Below are 19,086 nucleotides of genomic sequence, written 5' to 3'. Positions count from 1 at the left end.
CTGTCTTAAGACAAATATCAACTAATTAACATTCATTAGACATCATTGTTTGTACAACATAATGGGTATGCTGTTGGCATCTCCTTTTTACAGTGTATTTTTTTCTGTTGTGGGCCTTAAACCACCTGTCCGACTTTTTGTTCACACAGGAGAGAGACGGGACTATCGTGGATCCTCTGGGGGGCCTCAACAACCTCATGATACTGATGAGGCAGAGAAGAGTCCCTCCACATCAAAACACCTCAAGAAACACCAGCAGAGACCCACAGGGAAAATCTCATTGCTGCTCTGACTGTGGGAAAGGTTGCAAATCTTCATTAGAACTTAAAATACACCAGAGAACACACACTGGAGAGAAACCTTATAGCTGTGATCAATGTGACAAGAGATACACTGATAAAAGATCTCTGATCAAAAATCAGAAAATGCATACATTAAGAAGTTGTTTCATGATATCAATGAAATAATGTAGAATGTTTTAACATTGTAGTAGGAATATTTTAATGATGTTCTACCTTATCGTTTGCCCCGTTCAATTGATTGCAGCATGATATGGATATTAGCCTCAGGGGAAAATCCAGGCTCTGAATTGAAAGCGTATTATTTAACAAAGTGACTAACAAAAAAAAGCTGTTACACTTACTGCGTTGGTGACCAACTTGAATCAAAATGCAGCACTTCAAAATGTAGCCAGCTGTTTTCTACAAGTTGAAACAGCTGCTTGAAACAGCTGCTTGTTTAAAAAAGACATATGATATGATAATTGTTGCAGATGTTTGTGTATATACACATGCAAGCAGTATAATAAATTGGTCTATAATCAATATTAACAATCTGACATCACTCCAGTATTTCTTGACAACATTCAAATCCTAATGGTCTTTATTCCACTACTGAAGAAGCATGACTCAAATCACCTACTCATATTTCAAACCTTCAGCCTGATAAAAGATACATGTTTTGTTATTCCATGCCTCACCATTAAGTGAACTATTGCCAATACATATTAACAAAGGGGTGTACATTTGGTTTTGATTTCCATATTTACAATTTGACAGTAATCATAATTATTTATGCAACCAGCTGACAATTGTTGGGTACAGTTGTCTTGACAATGTTGCCCTGATTTTAGAATATCAGGATTCATTCTCAGATGTGCTAACCCAAATGCATGACATTGGGGACTGGGCCCGATCCAACAACATGCCTATCAAGTGAACCCTGAAAAGAGAGGGCGAAGTAAGGTGGAAAGTTACTACGGATATTGCAGGAGTTGGTTGCTGATTCTCAAGGGTGGGCAGTCAACAAGTTTTGCATTTAGCCAGTGCGTTGCCATGGATCACAATTTATTTTGACTGCACGTTTTTCCGTATTGGAGAAAAGATTTTTGGAGGCTCTTTCCAAGGGGATGAGAGTTCTAGAAGCTTGTGGGTTTTAGGATTCTATTGAAAGAAAGGATTTAAAAAATAATACTAAATAATACTATTGTATATTATTATTTAGAAATGTGTTTTTTCTTGTTTTTAATTGTTGACAGCCAGTATACACAATGTTGATATTGTAGAAGCATTGTAATTGATTATGTGAAATGGAAGTTTTCTGTTGGTGGTGCGTAAACATGTCCAACAAAAATATGGGATATATTTGTTGTCTAAAGGGGAAGGTGTTACAGGCTTTGGTCTTTCCATTTATGTTTTGACTTTGGACTTCAGCACGTCTAGCTCGTTAGCACGTAGGACACACTGATTGGTGTCACCTTGTTAGTCTGTATGTGTTACACCTGTGCAGGCTTGTCCATCTCGTTAGTGGGAAGGTGTTTCACCCGAGCTGGTCCAGGTTTTATTTAAGAGTGTCTGGCCCAGTGCTCCAGTTGTCTTGATAGATGTGGAGAATCAACAACATTATTTGCATCCTGTTTTTAAATTTGCTGTGGATTTTTCTTGTTTTCCTTGGGCAGATTTAGTGGGTCTCATGGTGGGTGTCTTTTAGGTCCCAGTTGTTGTTACTAGGCAACTTTCAGTGGACACTGGGAGCAAATTATTGTTTTATGCAACAATAGGGGGTTCTTATAAATATTGTGTCTGTGTTCTACTGAGGATTGGCCTCTGAGAGAACACTGACAGGAGATTTACAGTGTCTTTTGAGTGCACCCGTGACCAGCTCGTAAACCGGATTGCACAGCGGAGAAGGTACAGACGGATTCAAAATGGTCAGTGATCTGTTTGTTAACTTGGCTTTCGAAGACTTTAGAAAGGCAGGGCAGGATGGAAATAGGTCTGTAACAGTTTGGGTCTAGAGTCACCCCTTTTGAAGGGGGGATGACCACAGCAGCTTTCCAATCTTTATGAATCTCGCACGATACGAAAGAGAGGTTGAACAGACTAGTAAATAGGGGTTGCCACAATGGCGGCAGATCATTTTAGAAAGAGAGGGTCCAGATTGTCTAGCCCAGCTGATTTGTTCGGGTCCAGGTTTTGCAGCTCTTTCAGAAAATCAGCTATCTGGAATTGGGTGAAGGAGAAGCTGGGGAGGCTTGGGCAAGTAGCTGCAGTGGGTGGGGAGCTGTTGGCAGTGGGTGGGGAGCTGTTGGCCGGGGTTGGGGTAGCCAGGAGGAAAGCATGGGACAGCCGTAGAGAAATGCTTATTGAAATTTCGATTATCGTGGAGTTATCAGTGGTGACAGTGTTTCCTAGCCTCAGAGTAGTGGGCGGGAGTAGGAGGTGCTCTTATTCTCCATGGACTTTACAGTGTCCCAAAACTTTTTGGAGTTAGAGCTAAAGGATGCAAAGCTAGCCTTTGCTTTCCTAACTGACTGTGTGTATTGGTTCCTGACTTCTCTGAAAAGATGCATATCCCGGGGACTATACGATGATAGCGCAGTACACCACAGTATGTTTTTGTTCTGATCGAGGGAAGTCAGGTCTGGAGTGAACCAAGGGGTAACAACGGGTAAGACAACAACAGTTAATCAGCTAAGACAACAACAGGTAAAATGGCAATGAATGGGCAGAGAGGGTCAGTTAACTACACATAGGGCCTGAGTTAGAGTCTGTGGCCGACAGATAATCAAAATGGAGACCCGTGATTAATGAACAATCCAGCAGGCATCAGCTATATAGCCAAGTGATCATAGGGTCCCAATGAACAGAATTATATGAACCAGGGAAGCCGTTAGGTAGTCATTACTACGCTAGCCAAAAGATGTGCCTGGCTCGAGGCTAACTGGTGATAGCTTCGGGACAAGGGCGTCACCGACATTCTGCAAAGGCCGGTTGAGGGCACATCAGACAAGTCGTGATGGATCGGCGGGGCTCCGTGTTGACAAAGGGTGCAGGAGAATTGGAAAAAGAGGTATTGTACCTGGAGTAATTTTGTTTGATTGCCGGGAGATGCACCTGGTTCGAGGTTAACTGGTGCTAGCTTCGGGACAAGGGCGTTAGCCACTATGGCCACTCCGGTGCAAAGATCCAGAGCGTATGGCAGGAATCCGGTGATGTAGTGGCTTCTAGTCATCTTAGTGAAGAGTCTGGGAGGCATCAGCTGTGTAGCCGAGTGATCATAGGGTCCACTGAGCAGGCTGGGAGATGGGCCTGGCTCAAGGCTAGCTTCAAGGCTTTGACACTCGGTGGCAGCTAGCTAGCTGCAATTATCCGGTGTATTGGTCCAGAGCGGGAATACAGCAAGATTCCGGTGATGTGGTGGAGAAAAACATTCCAATGTGCTCATGGTTGACATTGCTCTGTGCAGACTGGCAGGTATTATCCAGGCTAAAAGTGTCTGAGCTAAAAAGGTAAAGGCCACTAGCAGTGGCTATCAATGACTAAATAGCTAGTAGCTAATTCGCTGGTTAGCTTCTGATGGCTAGCTGCTGATGGAGGTTCTAGCTATAAGGTCTAAAAACACTAGCAGATCCGTATCACATTGGGTGAGGCGGGTTGCCGGAAGGTATATTTAATTTAAACATGAAAAGATTTAAATATTTTGCAATATATACAAAAAAGACGAAAAAACAACATTTACAACAGCAAACACGTCATACTGCTACGCCATCTTGGATTGCAAGATGACTCAGTTAAAAAACATTGGATATAGCAAACTCTGAAATGATTTAGTATTTCTGTGCCGATGAAAACTGTTTTCCCAGCGCAACATAAGGAGCAACTAAATGATACATAGTTCGAGTGCATTTCAGAATGGAAAAAAACTGTCCGACAGCAAGATCCCGTATTTAAGTTGAAGTTCATCATATGACAAGCGTAATGCTATGACTATAACTACTGTTCCCTGAAGGAGGAAAACTAGGTACAACATGCTATTAAATTCACACCTCACTGGAAGCCCGCCTTCCACAGGTGATGAGCATGAGGCTCGGGTTTATTCCTTAAATTTAATACCGCTCTACACCGACCCAGGAAGGGGTGGGGCCAAACCGGTTTTGCACCTCATTTCTCTCCTTCAGGGAACAGTAATTATAGTGTTAAGTTCTATTTTTTCAGAGTAAATAACTCAGACACTAGAGAGGCTTAACCAAGTTCAAATCTTCCCAAAGGGTCGTTACAGCCATAGTTCAGACAAATGTATATTCCACACTTTGGACACTCCTCCTCTCCAATCCTAACATCTTCTGGGTCGACAGGAAGAGGGTAACAGGATACTAAACCCTTATTACTCCCTTCAGGGGATCTGACCTGACCTCAACCCTTCCTTCGCCTAATCCACAGATGTCCATCCACTTCCCTTATAGCAATCCTGTGATCTCCTCCCGTCCACCCAGCACATTCCACAGCCACTATGTCTTTCTACAGATCTCACTCCTTTATATACTCTGCGTCTAAACTATCATGTCTTGAATATCTCAATGTTCAAAGTTTAGCCCGAATTCAAAAGTCATAAAGTTACACTCCTTTTCAGTCGGTCAACTTCTGTAAAACATACTATGGGAAAATAAAATAATTCCCGATGCCGACCTAAATGGATACTAAATGAAACAGCACCTGGCAGACCACCCAGACCTTACTTCACAAGATGTCAATTTATGAAATGTATTTTGTTTGAAACACTCCTGTCAATGTTGAATAAGGACACACACCCAATTACGCATATAGAAGTAGGACTAGTCTACCTGGTCTGAGGGCAAATGTAGGCCTATAAATGTGTCCATTTGGGGATGTCTGATAGTATTTCTGATTGTCGTAACGCACCACCACTAATGAGTTCTGGACCTTCTCAAAATAATGCTTTATTCACCTCAAACAGCAAGTAAACAAAGTCTAATCAGAATTAATTACAAATGGATTTCTAGATCAACAACCAACTTGACAGAACATGAAGGATTTAAAAAATAATAATGAATATTCGACTGAAGATCAGTCGCCTATTGGATGACATCACGACTTCCCATCAAGACAACTCCTTGAAGGCCTTACTATGACATCACTCACTCCTTCTAGTTTGCAGTTGTCTATAAATACACTATTTTGCTCAAAACATTTATTTGTTTGTTATTATTTGTTTCCCTTTAATGTGTTTATACTTTACTGTATTTATATATCACTTTTCAACAAAAGTTTTTTTTTTAATCACTGGACGACGTCATGAACAACTCCGACAGTACAAAAACATATTTAAATGTAGAACGCCCTTTTAAAAATCACATAATAGATTAACAACTGCAGAGTTTGTGTCCCTGTTTTATAAGACAGTACTCACTGTATTTACTGGTGTTAATGAGATCAATGTCCCTGTTTTACAAGATAGTACTCACTATCTGCCAGCAGCATACCACCCTGCATACCACTGCTGGCTTGCTTCTGAATCTAAGCAGGGTTGGTCCTGGTCAGTTTCTGGATGGGAGACCAGATGCTGCTGGAAGTGGTGTTGGAGGGTCAGTAGGGAGGCACTGTTTCCTCTGGTCTAAAAATATATCCCAATGCCCCAGGGGAGACTACCCTCTGTAGGGTGCTGTCTTTCAGATGGGACATTAAATGGGTGTCCTGACTCTCTGAGGTCACTAAAGATCCCATGACACTTATTGTGGGAGTAGGGGTGTTAACCCCGGTGTCCTGGCTAAATTCCCAATCTGGACCTCAAACCATCACGGTCATCTAATAATCCCCAGTTTACAATTGGCTCATCTCTCCCCTGTAACTATTCTCCAGGTCGATGCTGCAAATGAGAACGTGTTCTCAGTCAACTTACCTGGTAAAATAAAGGATAAATAAAAACTATACTTACTGGTGTTAATCAGATCAATGTCCCTGTTTTATAAGATAGTATTTACTGGTGTTAATCAGTTCTCCAGTCCTCCTCTAATGTGACAGTAATCTCCCCCTCTTCATCCTTCATTCCAAAAACCTCTTCATCTTCTTTCACTTCATCCTCCACTCCAAAAACCGAATATTCCTCTTCTTTCACAGTAACATCTTCCTCCTCTTCTTTCACAGTAACATCTTCCTCCTCTTCTTTCACAGTAACATCTTCGTCCTCTTTCACTCTGAATGCGTCTTTCTCTTGTTTTTGTATTGTAACAGCCTCTTCTCCCTCTTCCTCTTTCACGAGAGCTTCTTTCTCCATCCAGCAGACCTCCGTCCAGCAGACCTCTTCTTCAGCAGGAGAGTAGTTGAGTGAGCTCATGGTCGGAGATGTTAGCCAGTTAGCATAAGCGACTAGACTAGACCAGGACAGCGGAGTCAATCACCACCTTCCGGAGACACCTGAAACCCCACCTCTTTAAGGAATACCTAGGATAGGATAAAGTAATCCTTCTCAGATGCACTATTGTAAAGTGGCTGCTCCACTGGATGTCATAAGGTGAACGCACCAATTTGTAAGTCGCTCTGGATAAGAGCGTCTGCTAAATGACTTAAATGTAAATGTAGACTAGTGCTAACTTAACCAGCCAGCAATTTAACTTATAATTTAAATATTAAACTAAATGGGGTAGCTCGTTGTTTCCACATAAGTATGTTTAAATCATAGTGGCAAATAAACCAGTAAATTGTCTAAAGAACTTGAATGTTCCGACTTTGTTGTCCAGCTAACTACCGAGGTGGCTGCAGTTGTTGAAGAAGCGTTCCGTCCACTAGAATATACGTCACAGATTATACGTCACGCGAAACATCGGCTGTCTGGAGGGAGGAAACGCAGTTGTAATTGTAATGTGATATTGTACCCCCTAGCTCGATTGTCCATTGTTTGTAATCTATGTATGCTTGTGTTCCCTCATGTGCTTTATGTATTGATTTGTTGTTAATAAAAATAAAATTTAAAAAAGGGAGGAAACGCAGTTTGAGGAGGGATTTTTTAAATTGTTTTTTTATCTTCAATTAATTTTAATATTATAAAGCAGTTTAGGGAAACGTTTTTTCATCTCCATTAAATAATAATATTATATCAACACGTACAAAGAGCAACAATATTTCTTACGATAATTTAAAACTAACTCTACATCTACTCCACATGTGTATTACTGATTCATTCAAATAACTAGATATCAAAGTAAGCACCTAGTTATTGATACCCTTGATAAAGATGAGCAAAAATGACGATAAAATAAATAAACTTTACTTTACCCACTACCAGGATATTTTTGCCCAAAACCTGGTTACCTCTCTGCTAGGAGGCAGAAACTTGGCCATAAGTGGATCTTCCAGCAAGACACATCAACACCCACGAAGAAACGGTTAATTAGGCACAAAATCAACATTTTCAACGGCCATCTCAGTCTTCGGACTTCAACTCCATTGAAAACCTATGGTTTGAATTGAACAGGGCAGTCCATAAGCACAGACAAAATAAAGCAAGGACCTGGAGAGATTCTGTATGGAGGAATGGTCTAAGATCCCACCCAATGTGTTCTCTAATCTCATAAAACATTTCAGTGTCGTTATCATCCCAAGGGGAGGGTGCTAGAGTATTGAAAACATGGGTGGCAATAATTCAGACCCCTACTTTTTGAGAATTAAATGTTAAACTAAATATCTTTTTCTGAGCAATTGTATCAGTATAAAACAATATAATTTCCCTTTATTTGTTGGTGTAACAATACATCATGTAGATGTATATAATGAACAGACTAGCTCCATACTGCTCCTACATGGTGTAACAATACATCATGTAGATGCATATAATGAACAGACTAGGTCTATTCTGCTCCTACATGGTGTAACAATACATAATGTAGATGTATATAATTAACAGACTAGGTCCATACTGCTCCTACATGGTGTAACAATACATCATGTAGATGTATATAATGAACAGACTAGGCTCTATCCTATTCTACTGTATATTAGTCTATGCATTAATCATGTCATATGTATATTCTGTATTCTACTGTCTTAGTCTATGCATTACTCATCTCATAAGTATATACTGTATTCTATTCTACTGTATCTGTCTATGCCACTCTGACATCGCTCCTCCATATATTTATATATTCTTATTCCATTACTAAGATGTGTGTGTATTAGGTATTTGTTGTGAAATTGTTAAATATCACTGCACTGTTGGAGCTAGGAACACAAGCATTTCGCCACACCCGCAATAACATATGTGACAAATAACATTTGATTTAATTTATTATGAAGGTCACTTGTGTAAAATGTACTTTTCCCCACTCATCTTTTGACATTGCATTTTAAATATTCAGTGGCCTGGCTGCTTCCAGACTATGTCAAAGACCCATCCTGGTTGATCTGAACCTAATGCAGCTCGGAGTGATCTGATGACAGAAGTCACATTTAGTTGCCAGGTTTAACTGAGGCCATAGATGCTCCATATCCATTACTTTGAGTGTTCTATATAACATGACTAAATGTGTTTCTGTGTTGCAGGAGCAGTCAAGAAATGGAACATGACATAAACAGAGCTGTGGGAGACCACCTCAAGTCCCTGGTAGAACCGGGGGTGGTGTTTACCACTCCTTCAGCAGGCTGGAAAAGTGGGATTGATACTATTTTTCATACTAAAATGGACCAAGAGTCTGTTGATTGGTCAGTCATTGGGTTAATTTGTTTTGCAATATGTTCAAATCAAGCTTTATTTATACAGCACATTTCAGACAAGGATGCAACAATGGCTTCACAGGAAAAAACAATGAAAATAAACAGAAATATTTAGTACACAAACATAAGAGGATAAAAAAAACTAATAACTTAAAGACTAATGAGCATCCTAAGGAAATGCCATTGATTAAAATGTTAAAATATCCAACCCAAAATATAAGCTTCTTTTTTTAGGATGGGCTCTATAGGGGTATCCAATGAAAGTTGACTAGTAAAAACAACTGGGACCTAAAAGACACCCACCATGAGACCCACTAAATCTGCCCAAGAAAAGGAAAACAAAAGAAAAACCCACTCCAAACTTAAAGACAGGAAGTAAACCAAAAAGGTGGAGCAACTAAAGGTGTTTCCTCTCCACATCTATCAAGACAACTAGAGCACTGGGCCAGACACTCTTAAATAGAACCTGGACCAGCTCAGTGAAACACACTCTCACTAACGAGATGGACAAGCCAGCACAGGTGTAACACATACTGACTAACAAGGTGACACCAATCTGTGCGTCCTACGTGCTAACGAGCTATACGTGCTAAAGTCCAACCTCAAAACATAAATGGAAAAACCAAAGCCTGTAACACCTTCCCCCTTAAGACAACAAATATATCCTATATTTGTGTTGCACAAGTTTGCTCACCACCAGAAAACAACTTCCATTTTACATTATAATCAACTACAATGCTTCACCTTCTCCAATATAAACAGTGTCTATTGGCTATCAACAATTAAAAACAAGAAAAACACGTATTTCTAAATAACAATATACAAACGTATCTTTTCTCATTTTTCTTTCTATAGAATCCTAAAACTCACTAGCTCACGAACTCTGGTCCCCTTGGAACGAGCCCAAACAAAACTCATCTCCAAAACATGCAGTCAAAATCAATTGTGATCCATGGCAACTCACTGACTAAACGCAAACATTTTTGACTGCCCACCCTTGAGACGATCAGCAACCAAGTTGTCCTAAACACGGACATGTCTGATTTCAAGAGGAAACTCCTGCAATATCCGTAGTAACTTTCCACCTCACTGTGGAGCTTCTCTCTCGTTTCAGAGTTCACTCAATAGGCATGCTGTTGGATTGGGGCCCAGTCCCCAATGTCAAGCATTTGGGTTGGCACATCTGAGCATGAATCTTGATATTCTGAAAGAAGGGTAACAACGTCAATATAATTATATCTAAAAGCAGGGCAACATTGTCAATATAACTGTACCCAAAAATGGTCAGCTGGTTGCATTAATAATGATTACTAAATGTTACATCAATTGTAAATATGAAAATCAAAACTAAATGTTCACCCCTTTGTTAATATGTGAAGGCAATATAAAAAAAAAAGCATGTATCTTTTGTCAGGCTGAATGTTTGAAATATGAGGTGATTTGAAACATGCTTCTTCAGTAGTGGAATAAAGACAATTTAGCACTTGAAATTTGTAAAGAAATACTGGAGTGATGTCAGATTGTTAAAATTGATTATAGACCAATTTATTATACTGCTTTCATGTGTGTGTGTATATACACAGACATCTGCAACAATTATCATATTACATGTATTTTTTTGCACTTGTAGAAAACAGCTCACTACATTTGGAAGTACTGCATTTTGATTCAAGTGGGTCACCAACGCAGTAAGTGTAACACAGCTCTTTTTTTTTGTTAGTCACTTTTTGTTTAATAATACTCTTTCAATTCAGAGCCTAGATTTTCCCCTGAGGCTAATATCCATATCATGCTGCAATCAATTGAACAGGGCAAAACGGTAAGGTAGATCATCATTAAAACACTCCTACTACAATGTTAAAACATTCTACATTGTGACATAATTTCATTGATATCATGAAACAACTCCATGTATTTTCTGATGTTTAATCAGAGAATTTCTTGTCACATTGATTACAGCTAAAAGGTTTCTCTCCAGTGTGAATTCTCATGTGTATTGTTAGTGAATCGGATCTTAAGAAACTCTTCCTGCAGTCAGAACAGCAGTATGGATTCTCTCCTGTGAGTCTCAGCTGATGTTTCTTGAGGTGTTTTGATGTGGAGAGACTCTTCTCTGCCTCGTCAGCATCACGAGGCTGTTGAGGCCCCCCAGAGGATCCACGATAGTCACGTCTCTCTCCTGTGTGAACAACAGTCAGACAGATAGTTTAAGGCCCACAACAGCATAAATCCACTGTAAAAAGTTTATGCCAACAGCCTAGCCATGATGTTGTACCAACAATGACATCTGTAATGAATGTTAATTATTTGACATTTGTCTGAAGACAGTCAAGTGAACAATAAGTGTCACATTGTTTTGTTTTCCCATTAGTAGTAACATCGACGATTGTATGTTAGAAATACATTTTTAAAGTTGTTGAAATCCTAAGCAGTGTGCCAGACAACTTTAGGTCTCCAATATAGGCACCTTTCTGTAGGTCTATGTTGTTAGGTGAAGTTATGGGTCCTACAGTAAGTCTATGGTATTGGTATAACTAGGGATTTCTGCATTAGCATGGAGGAGTTGCGTTTTAGCAAACAGAAGGCAGAGTGATGCAGAGAGCGATGCACCTATTTGGGGAAGTCTGATAGTATTTATGCACCACCACTAATGATTTGTGGAGCTTCTCAAAATATTTTTTCCCCCACCTCAAACAGCAAGTAAACAAAGTCTTACTAAAATCAATAGTTCCTCAAAGTATTTGTAAAATATTTCCAGCTCTCACTCTTGATAACCACTCGACATAAGAGAAAAATGTAATGCTCTGATCCAGTGGAAATGTCATACAATACCTGATTACCTCTTATCCCTTTCACAAATAGCCTACAGCTGTGTCTGTCCCAAACTCACTGATGCGGGAAACTGAGGGCCCAGAATATTTTCTATCAAGTTTCAGACTGACCCAGGTGATAGAACTTGAAACATTGTATCAACTATGTCGACATTCCATGCTCAGCCAATGTGATTTATTTTTATCTGGATATTTTCTAGCCTTTTTTATTTGTTGGCTTTATGTAGGCTATTTTGCATAGTTGGCAATGGCAATAAAAGATTAGATTTGTACAATTTTCATTTCTATTTATATACAGTGGGGCAAAAATGTATTTAGGCAGCCACCAATTGTGCATTTCTCCCACTTAAAATGATGAGGCCTGTAATTTTCATCATAGGTACACTTCAACTATGACAGACAAAATGAGAAGAAATAAATCCAGAAAAATCACATTGTAGGATTTTTAATGAATTTATTTGCAAATTATGGTGGAAAATAAGTATTGAAGTGTACCTAATGGTGAAAATTTACAGGCCTCTCATCTTTTTAAGTGGGAGAACTTACACAATTGGTGGCTGACTAAATACTTTTTTTGCCCCACTGTAGTATGTAGCTTAATCATAGACAATGACTTTGAGATACGATTATAAATTAAATTAAACTGTTCCAGTAAAAATCACTGGCACCAGATCAGGAGAAATGATCAGATAAATTTGCACTCCAAAAAAGGTTGCCGACTGCTGTTTTAGTCTATTACTGAAAAGTTCAAGAGCATAACATCAGAATTTACAAAGGCCAGCAGCAGGAGGAAGAGTTTCTTTTCTTATGGTTTGGCTATCTTGATCTCTGGTTCCCTCGTCATTTGTGTGTCTCAATTATTTAATAAAACTCGTGATTCCTATGTTGATGATGTAAAGAATATTTGCTGCTCTGTGGTGTGTAATGAGGAGCAACCCAGACGCTGCACGCATTTATGAAATTGCTTATTCCAGTTACTAATAAGCATGCACCCATTAAGAAAATGACTGTAGAAACTAAAATCTCCTTGGATTGATGAGGAATTGAAAAATGTTATGGTCGAGGGATGAGGCAAAAGGACTGGCAAATAATTCTGGCTGTACAACAGATTGGCAAACATCCTGCAAATTGAGAAATCATGTGACTAAACTGAAGAAAAAGAAGAAAGAAACGACACAATGAAACAAAAATAAATTACAAAGAATAGTAAAAATCTTTTTAGAACCTTACATACAATTTTGGGATTTTTGTTTTTACTGAATGAGATGGCTCATTCATCAAAGCCCACTGCTTTATGATTTTTTCATTGGCAAGATTAGCAAATGTCTGCATGACATACCAGCAACAAACGCTGACACTACACTTGCAAGTATATCTGACCAAATTATGGAAGACAAACATTGTAATTTAGAATTCCGTAAAGTCAGTGTGGAAATGATTATTGTCTATCAACAATGACAAGCCACCAAGGTCTGACAATCTAGATGGATAATTACTGAGGATAATAGCAGACTATATTGCCACTCCTATTTTCTGTATATTTAATTTAAGCCTAGTAGAGAGCGTGTATCCTCAGGCCTGGAGGGAAGCTAAAGTCATTTGACATGCGCTATGCTCTGCATAGTTACCTCCAGGTAAAATGTTGCACTTATTCAGCCATTCTGTGACCAAAAACAAGCTACATATGGACAGTACCAAAATAAACTGACTCTGGAAATGACAAAGCGCCTCGTAACCTAGCTGGAATTGGGACAAACTGACCCCTTCTGTGGAAACAGACTGGGACGATGTCTAATCGAATCTAATTCCCAGGAACGTGGTTCATATGAACCACAGAGACTGTGTGGGATTATAACATGCCTTGTTCCCTCGACTCAGCTACCAACCAGCAATCTCCAACAGGGCCCTTTACCTGTATCACTAGACACTTCATAGTGAGCTACAGGTAGGAATCAGCAATGAATCCCAATAATGAGCCACCTATGGGAGGGGTAACAAATCTTTGTGGACAAATCTCAACATATTACTACCTTGGGGAGATTGCTATACACCTTGAACATTGGCTCCAACCCTCGTCAGATGTGGCAGGCTTGACACAGACTACAAAGGGAAGCACAGCCGATAGCTGCCCAGTGGCACAAGCCTACAAGAGGAGCTAAATACCTTCTACGCTCGCTCGAGGAAAGTAACACTGAAACATGCATGAGAGCGTCAGCTGTTTTGGACGACTTTGTGATCACGCTCTCCGCAGCCGGTGTGATTAAGACCTTTAAACAGGTTCCTATTCACAAGACCGAAGGGCCAGACGGATTACCAGGACGTGTACTCCAAGCATGCAGTGACCAACTGGCAAGGGTCTTCACTGACATTGTCATCCCCTGTCGGAGTCTGTAATACCAACATGTTTCAAGCAGACCACCATAGTGTTCTTAGTCACAGGGACTATGGTAACCTGCCTAAATGACTACCGACCCATAGCACTCACATCTGTAGCCATGAAGTGCTTTGTAAGGCTGGTTATGGCTCACATCAACACCATTATCCCAGAAACCCTAGACCCACTCTAATTTGCATACCGCCCCAACAGATGATGCAATCTCGATTGCACTCCACACTGCCCTTTCCCACCTGGACAAAAGGAACACCCATGTGAGAATGCTATTAATCGACTACAGCTCAGCGTTCAACACCATAGTACACTCAAAGCTCATCACTAAGCTAAAGACCCTGGGACTAAACACTGAGCACGCCCCTATTCTCATCGAAGGGGTTGTAGTGGAGCAGGTTGAGAGCTTCAAGTTCCTTGGTGTCCACATTATAGGCTTAGTTAACTGGTGAACTGTTGAAATCATGGAAACATAATGACAATTCTAATTCTAGATTTGGAATAGAATGTGCAGCACCTTTAATATATTGTTGTTTGACTACCAATTAATAAACCAGGGAGGAATTAAAGTAAAAAGAGGCTATTCTTTTAGTACAGTTCACAAACACAGTAAGGCAGTTTGATTATGCTTACTATATAACTAAAACTCTGTTTTCAGAGTAGGAGCGTGGTGGAGACATCCAAGAGAGGAAAATCAGGAAGGGAAATGACAGCAAGTAGTGCAGGCGAAAGGGATAACAAGTTGGTGAAGCAACAGGAATGAAAACAATAGATGGAATGAGAACAATATAGATGCTACTTTGATATCACAAACTCTCACAACACAGAGCGAGGGAGTCCGGGGATGACTGGAGGAGCAATGGAGGAAGCATTGAGGGATTATCTTAACGTGAGTACAGTTGGTGAAGAACAGTGGAGTGAAAAAGTCTAAAGTTGGAAATGAACAGCAGTTTAGGGTCGGAGTGGGAATCATCAGCAAAGATGTTTTTGTGGGTCATTTAACGGTTTCAAAGATGGTGAAGGATGAATTGGGTAAAGTGGAATCGGTTTGAGTGTCCAGGAGAGGTATGATAATGATTGCATGTCAACAGCGCAAAAGGAGAAAGCTTTGTGTGGTTTAGGTTAAACATTTCAGGTAGACGCAAGGTTTTACTGTGGTTTTGTGAAGTGGTTCTCCCATCTTATGTAAAACCTGGGTAAGTGAGAAACAGAAGCCGCTGCAGTGTTACAATTGTAAAAAAGGTTGGACATGTGGCAAGTGTTTGTTGAAGGAATAAATATGTTGTAGTCAGATTAAGCATGTTGTAATTGTGATGGGAATCACGTTCCCGGAGTGCCCTGTACGGATGAAGGATGTCATAGTAGCTAGGATGATCAGGCCCATCCAGCAGGTGTCCTAAGTGGAGGCAGTGAAAATAGCCGAAGGAGTTGAGAGAAGGTAGCTCATGTCCCACAGTCTGCAGTGAAGCCATGCAGGAGAAGGATCCCAACAGACAAATAGTGAAAGAGGTGGACATTGTTGTGTTCATAGAGCAAGTGATAAATTGCATTAATAAATTATTAGTAACCTTCGTCCAAAACTATGAGTTTCCCCATTAGCTTGGGGGAGTTTCTACAACAAAATTGCATTTGCATTGCCCTCACTGCCGCAGTGATAAATTTCATTAATAATAAACTAAGTAAACATCTAAGAAGCTAGACATCATTGTGAAGGCGGCAAGTAGATTTCTGGAATTCCAGGACTTCAAACGAAATGTTACAGGGAGTACTGAATGAAGACGTTCCCCCCTCCCAGGTTCCTGAACCTGTTTAGGGATCTGAATAGTGACATTTTTTTTTTTAATTCAGGGTACTGGAGTGAATTTTGTTTTGTTTCTTTTTTATTTTACGTAATTAGTATGATTTGTTAATCACAATTTATTTTGCGTTTTGGTTATTTTGTACAACCCCGTACAGTAGGTGGCAGCAATACACCTGATGAGTGTAGTCTGACAAACCTCAGAAAAGACGACGTAGTAGGAACAAAGGTGTTGTCATTGTTTCCAGTTGACCCTAATTAGAGGTTACATTACATGTTGTTTTCCTACTTCATGTAGCCTGCTAGCTAGCCAACATATTCATACTTCACTTACTCCTCTCTCATAAGACATAGCTGCACAAACATGCTTATCTAGGCAGACAACAGCACTAGTACCAGGCAGTATTAGCTAGTTTCGGTTGCTCCGACTCTTAATACATTTAGCAAGCTAGCTAGCCCGCTAACTAGCGATTAGCAGCTAACATTATTTGAGCAACACCTTGCTAAGAAAAGACAACCTTTCGCCTTTAATGTAATGGCATGAAAATAATTGCCAGAATATTATAGAGCTGTTGATAAGTCATTATAACAATTTGACCCCAACAGGAACTCTACACTGGCAGCTTATAGAAAGACACATTTACTATATAACCATTGATTCTTGAAGAAAATAACCTATAAATGCCTCAAATGTTGCAACCGTATTACCCCACCAGAAACCAAAACATAAGCTCATATAACGCCACTGTTTGTAAACTAATACTATGGCTGAGGAGTAGGGTCGATCCAAGCGTTCTGACCTCACAATTTCAGTATAGCCCCAAGCTAACTGGCTAATGTTGGATAGCTTGCTTGACACAAATCAGGGAAAACCTCACTCTTACCTTTTTGCTTGCTCTAGCAGAGCTGGTTAGGCTGTTTTCATGTTATCTAGAGCGTTGGTGACTAACTGTGCTGCTGGCAACAATTTAATTTGAGCTTTTTTGCAGATGTTTACTGACACCCGGACATATTCAATGGGTGTCGAACGTTATTAAATTCATCCGTTACTGTGCTCTCTAATCAAGTCAATAAACATTGGGTAGTTAGTTATAGTTACTATACTGGCAAGTTTGGTGTATAAGAAGCCAACTAACGTTAGGTAGCTAGTTTACATACCGATACGTACTGCTGTAAAGATATGCTATGCGTTAAGTAAGTGAGTGTAGCTAACATAACGTGTAACGTAACTTATTTGAAAAGTCATTACTTTATTACATTGCTCAACATTTGTCATAATTATTTAAAGCAGTTCATTTGTACCCGCTCTCGTTGGACTTCGGCTGAATATTTTCCTCCATTTTCTTCAAATCTGAAAACGATGTGAAGCCACGCTCATTTCCGGAAGAATTGCATTATGGGCCCTAAAGTACTGCCTGTTTATGTCATATTTTGGCGAATTTAGTACGACATCTGGGAACTTTTGGCCTACTAACTACATAATATAATAAGCGAACTATATACTCAATTAATATTAGTATGAGTATTCTAACACAGCTCAGGTCACTGGGCAGCCATTTTGTTTGTTTAAAAACTTGGTTGCCCCTTTAAAAAAGCCACAACAATCAACCAATCTGCAGTTCAACCAATAACAAAGCTGTAATTACACCACTATTTTGGTAATAAGATGGATGGGGCTGGAGAAATGGAACTACTCTCCAATTCATAGACCTATGGATGCAAGGACTGACCATCCATGATATCAACATTAGTTTTAACCATGTTGAGGCTGTACAGTGTTGGTTTATGTTCTAAACATTGGAGTAAAAAAAAAAGCTTATTTTGGGTTCTGATGGGGTAAACAGTTGAACTAAGTTCATGAGGCATGCGTTATATTATTCAATAACCAATGTCTATAAATGAATAACTTAAGTCTAAATATGTAGATGTAGCCATTGCAAATTTCCCCTTTAACACCACACATAGGTTCAACAACCGCAGAGATTGTGCTTCTGTTTTTAAGACAGTACTTATTTGTGTTAATCAGGGCCCGTTCATCTTTAGAACACATCGACCGCCTTAAAATGCGTTTGGGAAACTGGCCCCAGATATCCAGTTTCCTCCTCTTCTTCATTTTTTTCTTTTGGAAAAGTTTTATTTGCACAATTCCTTTTAAAAACAGCTCTTACATTCATTTAATCATTTATACACATAAAAACGGCAACAAGGCATAAAACACAGCATTTGAAATTTACATTTAAATTTGTTAAAAGTACGTGTTGTTAAAACCAATGACAACAACTATGAATAAAAGTACTTTCTTTGTAAAAACATCAAATCTGTAAAAGCCATTTAAAATGTGTACGAAATGATTCAACAAAGATAAAACATTTTTAAGACGTTAGAAACATGTTAAAAAGTCACTTTGTTAAAAGGCTGTCCTCAATCGCTTGTACAGGAGCGGGGTGAGTCCTTATCAATCTCGCCTCATCCTGCTCTCCCGAATAGACCATCGTCCCGTCCTTCGGGGCCCAGAGGAGATCCCTCCCCTAGGCGCATCGCCCTAGGCGCCGCAGCACTGTCAGGCCGTGGCCGCCGGGACATAGGGTGTTGTGGGGGACCCTTCGCCTGGGGTCGAGGCCCCCTTCCGTTCGTACCACCCCAGGGCTTCCGTGGCTACCATGGCCACTGCCTGGGGGGTGGTCTCTACGCTTTTTGCTACCAGCAGGTTATGGGAGGACCACAGTGCTTCCTTCAGACACGTGAGGGTGGGCCAGAACTTGGTGAAGGCCTTCGGTGGAATGGGCCTTCGGCCCACCCCGTACAGCACGAGCTGAGGTGTTAGGTCCTCCCCTGCTGGCAGACACGAGGTGATCAGGGGGCCTGCTTCCTTCCACAGGTCCCTGGCGGCTCTGCACTCCCAGAGCATGTGCCTCACCGACTCTTCTTGGCTGCAGCCCGGTCGGGGGCACGCGGATGTCCTCGCCATGCCCCGTGAGTTCATAACGGCCCTGACCGGGAGGATCTCGTGGGCGACCATCCAGGACAGGTCCCGATGCCGATTCAGGAGAGCAGGATGGGCCACGT

General features: G+C 40.3%; 1 long non-coding RNA gene across 1 annotated transcript; it reads right to left on the bottom strand.

The window, feature by feature from the left end:
- Nucleotides 1–10,827: 10,827 nt before the first annotated feature.
- Nucleotides 10,828–17,537, bottom strand: LOC124015834. Its single transcript, XR_006835223.1, has 2 exons — nucleotides 17,323–17,537; nucleotides 10,828–11,184 (listed from the first exon to the last, which is right to left on the bottom strand). It is a non-coding gene; the product is annotated as an uncharacterized LOC124015834 (long non-coding RNA).
- Nucleotides 17,538–19,086: the final 1,549 nt, after the last annotated feature.

The sequence above is a fragment of the Oncorhynchus gorbuscha genome, linkage group LG26 (genome assembly GCF_021184085.1).
Source record: "Oncorhynchus gorbuscha isolate QuinsamMale2020 ecotype Even-year linkage group LG26, OgorEven_v1.0, whole genome shotgun sequence".
Classification (NCBI taxonomy): Eukaryota; Metazoa; Chordata; class Actinopteri; order Salmoniformes; family Salmonidae; genus Oncorhynchus; species Oncorhynchus gorbuscha.
The sequence above is the reverse complement of the archived record's forward strand: the minus strand, read 5'-3'. Positions and strand labels throughout refer to the sequence as shown.